This window comes from Dipodomys spectabilis, unplaced genomic scaffold (genome assembly GCF_019054845.1).
Source record: "Dipodomys spectabilis isolate Male_0828 unplaced genomic scaffold, ASM1905484v1 ptg000314l, whole genome shotgun sequence".
In the NCBI taxonomy this organism is placed as follows: Eukaryota; Metazoa; Chordata; class Mammalia; order Rodentia; family Heteromyidae; genus Dipodomys; species Dipodomys spectabilis.
In genome coordinates this window covers 16953-24187 of record NW_024870991.1, presented here as the reverse complement: position 1 = coordinate 24187, position 7235 = coordinate 16953, and the positions used below count along the sequence as shown (strand labels likewise).

Sequence of the window (7235 nt, the reverse complement as noted above, 5' to 3'; positions counted from 1 at the left end):
TTGTAAGATTTGAGTATTTGAGTGGAAAAATGCATGAGAGAGAAAGAATGAACCCATTGTGCAATACTTTCAACTTAAGTGAAAATGTTTTATGGTACTTCAGACAAAACAGAGTTACCTTGCAAATGAGCATGGTTGTGCATTTGGGTGATGGAAATACTTTACTTACACAGGTGTAAATTAAATAGATTTTTTTAGGTAGATTGTAATTCTTGAACTAAGAGCCTCGATGATGTCCCTGAGATTTTTCTCTCAAGACTACCACTCTACTACTTTGAGCCACAGTTCCAATTCTGATTTTCTGTTGGTTGTTTGGTGATAAGAGGATACTGGACATTCTTGCCCAGGATGGCTTCAAAACATGATTGTCAGATCTCAGCCTCCCGAGTAACCAGGATGCCAGGCATGAGCTGTCGATAGTTTTCATAATTTAGTAAATTGTACAGTTACTGAAGTTGTACATTATCATTATAACCTGTGTAATATATGTGTGTATGTATATATCAATGCATACGGATAGAAATATTTTAACATATTTTTGCATCTACAGTAGATTTATGAAATTATCCATTATAAAATAAAATGGAAACAAAAGTTAATAAGGATCAAAACAAAGGATTTTATCACATGTTTCTTGATGTTTAATGGAATACGAATTGCGAGAATCAGTTTGGGAAAACCATCTCTATGTTAACAAAATGGATAAGAGGTATTAATTCCAATCCATCTATTTGCCCATATTGTGCAACCTCACACATGAGTGTCAAAATCAAACAACACTTTTTGCCTTTGCTTTTAACTCACCTGTTATAATTTACGGGTTAGAAGAAGTAATCAAATAAAGATAAAAATAATGTTATGTGAGGCTATGAATTAGAGCTGAAAATGATTTTAAACATGATAATAGCTAATTAACTTGCATATTTCTTACTTTTACTTTGTCATGTCCCTCATTCCCATATTAGGAAAGTATATAGAAGGTTTTCACTAAATTATATGTACAATTATGAAAAAAATGTATTGAAAGAATATGGGCACATTGTGGTTTTAGCTTATTGAGACCTGTAGGGGGAAGTGTGTTTTTGAGGACTTACAATACATTGTGATGAAGATGAAGGGAGGGATGTGCTTATTCTGGAAAACTGGCTAGGGGATTGCTCCCATAAAGGTAGTGATGAATTCTTCCAAAAGGTTACAGTAAAATCACTTTCACAAGCATGTTCACTGCTGCACAATTCACCGTAGCCAAGTTAGGGAAACAGCCCAGATGCCCTTTGGCGGAGTGATGGTTGGAGAAAGTGTGGCACATATACACAATTGGATTGCACCTATCCATTTTTAAGACTGTTACATTATTTGCAAAGAAATGGATAGATCTAAAAATTTATTAAGTGAACAAAGTCAGAGCCAGACACACAAAGGACCCATGTTCTGTCTCATATTTGGAAGCTAGAAATTTATACAAGTTTACACAAAAATATTAACCAAAGCATGCGATTTGCAGAGGAGTATTTCAAAGGTGTAATTTCTTATAAAATTGAACTTTACTCCAACAAAATTAATAGCAGGAAACTATCATTTGGACGATGTGAGTGGAAGTCAAAAGGAAGGAATAAAGAGAGTTATGGAGGAAGAGAGTGAAGGTATAATATTCAATGCAACTGTATAAAACTAGAAAAAATTGAAGTGGGATGAGGTTTGGAAGGGTGTGGAAAAGTTATATAAAGATCCATTATATTAAAAAAAACTGATTTGTTGAATGGAAATTCCCTTGTACAAGTATTTAAGATAAGAAAATTATAATTAAAAACAATGGAGACATCTGATCTTAAATTCTATTTCCATCTCTTTTAAAAATAAAAATTATTTGTTCTATAATTTGATCAGAGGGATGGATTTTGTGGCTAGTTATATCATTGCACATCTGTCTCTCTCTTCCTCTTTCCCTCTCATGGTTCTCATAGGTAATATGATTACTCCATAATTATCCTAATTTATTTTGCTTTTATATTTTTTTTACATCATTTCACTTTCTGATCTGTCATTTCCCAATTCATTTACATATAAGGCATTATTTCCTATTTTCTCATTTCTAGAATAAGCTGCACATGAAGACACCACTGGTCCTCATTTTCAGTTTGTCCCTTTGAATACAGAGGAAAATCTTTCCTCTGCTCTCTACCAAATCTCTACTCTCCAGTTAGAATAATTTAGAATAGTAAAAATAAAAAAAGAGAAAATAAAAAATAGTGAACAAACAGATGCAGAAAATTCACCGGAATAACGATGAATATACACCTCTTCATCTAGAAGCCTACTGTGGACACTTAGACATTGTCCATGAGTTGGTGGCTCAAAGCAGATATTCATGGAATAACTGTGAATGGCAGGATACCCCTGCACAGTACTTATACATGGAATAATACCAGAGTGGCTTCTTTATTTCATCATGATGCAGACCCAGTAGCCAAACTAAAGGCCTCTTGACCCCCTTGTATCTTGCTGCTGGGTATAGATATAGCAAAGATACGCTGGATCTCCTTCTGTTGAACCATTATATCAAACCAGATCTGAAGCACAACTTAGAAGAAACTGCATTTGATATTACCAAAAGGAGAAGTATGTATCACTACCTCTTTGAAGTTGTGGAAATCTGTACAAATTGTTCTCTTAAGTCCTAATGTTTCCATTAAGTTTCTTAAATTTCAAAATTGCCAGTCCATCCCAAGTGTCCATACAAAATATTTTCACAATAACAAGCAACAGCAATATTTTACTTTAGAAATTCATGGATTCCATGGTATTCTTCCAAGTGAATTGCCTGACTTTGATGTCAAAATATATTCGAGTTGTTTGTATACATCAATAATGATAACTATAGAGTTTGTGATTTTTTTAAATCAGAAATAATTTTTAACTTATCTGTTGAAATGAGTAGTAGAGAAACTAAAGATATTTCTGGTGCTTGTCTGAAAAAAATATATTTTAAAATATTTATATTCTGTTTGTAAAATGTCCATAATCTATTTCTTTCTCTCCTAGATATAATACTTTGAATTCGACATTACATTATAATATATAGGTCCATTAATAAATGTGTTCTTTCAGATTGCATTCCATATAGGAACAGTTTAATTCCTAGGTCCTTATAGAATTTTATAGAATTTTATTTCTTTGGGATAAAATGACAATATTATCTTATTTCAAAAGTTTTATAAAGGTTATGTTATATAAAGGCCTTTCTAAAAAGGTGAAGATTGAATACACTCATGTCAAACTAACTTTTATTCCTATGAATTATATGTATTATTACACTTGTATATTTGTAATCAACTTTTTCATAACTGTTTTTCATTTCTTGCATCTGAAGAATGAAAAATATGGAATACTTCACAAATTTTCATATCATCCTTGTGCAAAAGCCATGTTAATCTCTGTATTGTAATTCAGGTAGACATGCTGCTGAAGCATGTAGTATCTTGTAAATTTACGTAGTTAATGATGCAAACTTAAGATAGGCATATATCCTTGGTTGCCTATTTGCAACAAGGAAACCTATTGTTCCCAAATTTGCTATTCATCTTATTTCTGCAAAATTCTGTGTATGGTGGAAAAAACTTATATTGTTTGTTCAATTGCTCACATTTGCAATTTTTTGTCAATAACTATTTTAAGTCTTTTTCATTTGAAATTTGATCATACTTTGAAGCCTTCATAGCTAGGTCCAAAGGTGATGGATTTTCAAGTACTTATTTATTAACTGATTTAGCTTTGTGGAGCTAATGGATTCAAAGTAAGCCTTGCTTAAGAGCTACTTCTAATCTTCTGCAGCTTAAAATTTCCCAAATGAGGTCTTACTGGCACAAATGTCTGCCTGACCCTTTACCCTCGCTCCATGTAAGAAGAGACCTACCAGAATATCTTACCCTGACAGCATACATTGTCGTATTGGAGCAAAACTAATCTTAGTTACAAAGGATCATAGAGAGATGAACAGTTCAGACAGAATTGTTCAGACTAAGCCGGGCGCTGGTGGCTCACACCTGTAATCATAGCTACCCAGGAGGCTCCAGGAGAAGTCCATATGTTTCTCTTTGTTATTAGGCATTAAATTGGTAATGTTTTAATCACAGTGTTTCCTCTTGCCTCTAGGCTGTACATCCCCAAATGGTAAAGCTTTAAGTTTAATTCTACCCAACACTGAGGTAGAGGTAATGGAATAATATTTTAAAACAATGGCCTTTGTTACCTTAACCACAACAGAACAATGCAAAGCATTTTCTTATATTACATATACTTATATATTTTATATTTATGTGCTGATTTTATATTTCAAACAGTGAATCTTACTGGAATTAATTGATAATTTGACAAATTAATTGATATTTATTACAATAAATAGATTGGAATATAAATAATCAGGATTAGAATATATATTAGAATATAAAAAGTATCAATGCAATGTTTTCGGTATAAACTTGTGATACCTTCTAATTGTTCTTGGTTTCTGAATTCACATGGTAAAAAAACCAATGTTGTTTTCTTTAATCTATAAGGGATTTTACTCTGCTGTTCTGTTTATTGATTTAACTCGCTGGTCCCAAACTGTTTTTCCCATATTTCTGAAGCATTCCTACTGATTATACTCAAATTTTGCTGATATGATGTCTAAAAGGTGTTATTCTTCCACAGGATCCACGGGTCCTAGGATCCCAGGTCCCAGTTACCTGCATCATCAGATAACTAGAGCAAGAGATCTCACCGAGGCCCATACAACATGCCAACAGAAAGTAATTGAAGACCCATCTCAATTTCTCATTTCCTATATTTCAGGGTCCCAATTTCTTGAAATGCATGAATTAGCAGTAAGAAATTGTGAAATGCAAGGCAACTTAAAATGCAGGATGAGATCACAAAATGTTAAAGTACAGTAATTCAAATTTTCAATTTTCAGATGACCATCCCATATGAGTGAACAAGACCACAAATGTCACAAGATTATTTGTAATACCCCTATCCTAATGATTAATGAATGATTTCAGTCCAGCATCATCAGGCCAAAAAATAGTTCCTGGAACGATAGATCTATAATTGGTCTACCAAGGCTAGGAAAACTTGACCTAGAGGTCAAATATAATTCAGAAAAACATTAATTGAGAAAATTCTTAGTGCTTCAAAACACTGGTACTTCAGTAAAACTTGGTCCTGTAGTATAAAAATGATGTCATTCTCAAACAAATGATAAACTACATTTAATCTCCTGAAAGTGTATTCCTTTTCAAATAAACGTTGTAAAATCACATTTGCCAAAATAACACTTTAAAAGTAGATAATATTTAGTGGCGTTACAACTTTTACAAGTGTAGAGCAAGGTACAATAGAGTTGATTTATTTACCCAGCACCAATGCCAAAGAGGTTCAACCATTCATTGAAGTGTAGAAAGAGTACCCTCCCATCATTTGTGTTTCTCAGTAGGTGACTTCGAAAATTTGTTAAATAGATCAGCCTCCCATATTTCAAACCAAAACATTAGCTAATAGAGTAAATTTCATCACAAAATAAGTACATTTAAAAAAGTCATGAACATTTGCCTTATCATATGGTGTTTTATGTTTTCCCTATTTGTCTAACATAGTAAGAAATATAACTTTAACTCTTGCATATGGGTACTCATCAGAGATTTGACAAACATAAAATCTGTCTTCTATTTCTATCATATTCCTCAACACTAGTAAATTTTAGTTATCTTCTTTTTCCAAAACTTATTGGTAATAGAAAATATTATGCCATGTAAAATAAAATAATCACAAACCACTGTACAAAGCCATTTATAAAACTGGTAGTTAGGAATACATTCTCAGCCATTTTTAAACTTTCTTGTTGACTACAGATTAATCTTCCAAATGGAGGTGAATAAAATCAGGTCTAGGTGCTTCATGTCTCCAGGCTTGCAAATTGTTACTTCAGATGAATGAATTATGGAAATATAAGCTGACATCAGTTTAAGGATATGCAGAATTTAAACTCCATGGAATGTATATAAACCTTTCAAAGTAGGAGCAGACAGTTTAACAGAATGACTATCAGGAAGTTGAAACCAGAGAGGAATAATTGTAAAGACATAGAATGAATGAAAAATGGAACAAGGGTCAAGTACAGCTAGAATACTCAATGTACACATGTGAGAAAGGAAGTGGTAAATCGGAAATAAATCTTGTAGAAGGGGTTGGTTGAGAAGGATAGAAGGAGTGACTCTGATCCAGGAACATTGGACAATTAGATGGACATACTTAATTGAAACACACTTGCACAACCTTTTGAAATTCAGTGAAAAAATACAACAAAAAACAAAAACACACAAAAAGCACAACCAAACAGCAATCTCTATAGAGTATGATGATGACCTCTCAAAATTTTAAATAGTTAATGAAGGACAATCTTGTGAAAAGCATACAAAGTTGTTTAAAGTGGGCAGTTTGGGGTAGAGGAGGATTTTTCACAGATTTAAATAGATTGTCTTAGGTTATAAATCACCTATATCTGCTGCAAATATTTTCTTCTGCAAGTTCTCTTGGTCTGAACTGGATACTCCAATCCTAAGCCACACTTGATAGCTTGTAAAGATAGAATGGAAGAAACAAGATCAAGAACCCATTACTCCACCAGAAAGGAAACAGTCCTTTCTGTTTTCTCTCATTTCTATTGACTACTTTCATTCATAAGTTTATGTCAAGTGATTTGCATTATATATTTCCTTCTTTGTTCTGGCAAAGTAATTGTTCAAAGTAATTCACTAAATATTATATTCCATTTCTTTTTCTATCATGCTGTTTAATTATCCAAGCGAGTCCATTCAATTTCCCATTTGCATTTCGGTGCCACGGAAACCCAGCCTCAATGTTAATGAGGACAATCTCTAATGTAAAACTTTGTCTCCAAAATACCACTCCAAGAAGCTGTGATCACAAATATTTAGATATACTTTTTTCTTTTTTCTTTTACCTTGAAAGTCTTCTTATGTCTGAAGTGCCCTCAAAAATCAGTACTCCACCAATTTTTGGTTTAATCACTTCTAACCTCAAAGATATATTTTGCTAACAAGATGCTTAGAGGAAACCGAAGAATACTCCACTTTTTTCTTTTCTCTTAAGCCTCTCCTTAGATACCATATCAGGAATATTGAAGTTATTCTTTGCAAAATTATTTCAATAGATTATTTTTCTCTCCCTCTTGC

At 32.8% G+C, this 7235-nt stretch overlaps 1 pseudogene; it reads right to left on the bottom strand.

Annotated features, from left to right (window-relative positions):
- Window positions 1–3374: 3374 nt before the first annotated feature.
- LOC122127861 lies at window positions 3375–3471 on the bottom strand (annotated as a pseudogene).
- Window positions 3472–7235: the final 3764 nt, after the last annotated feature.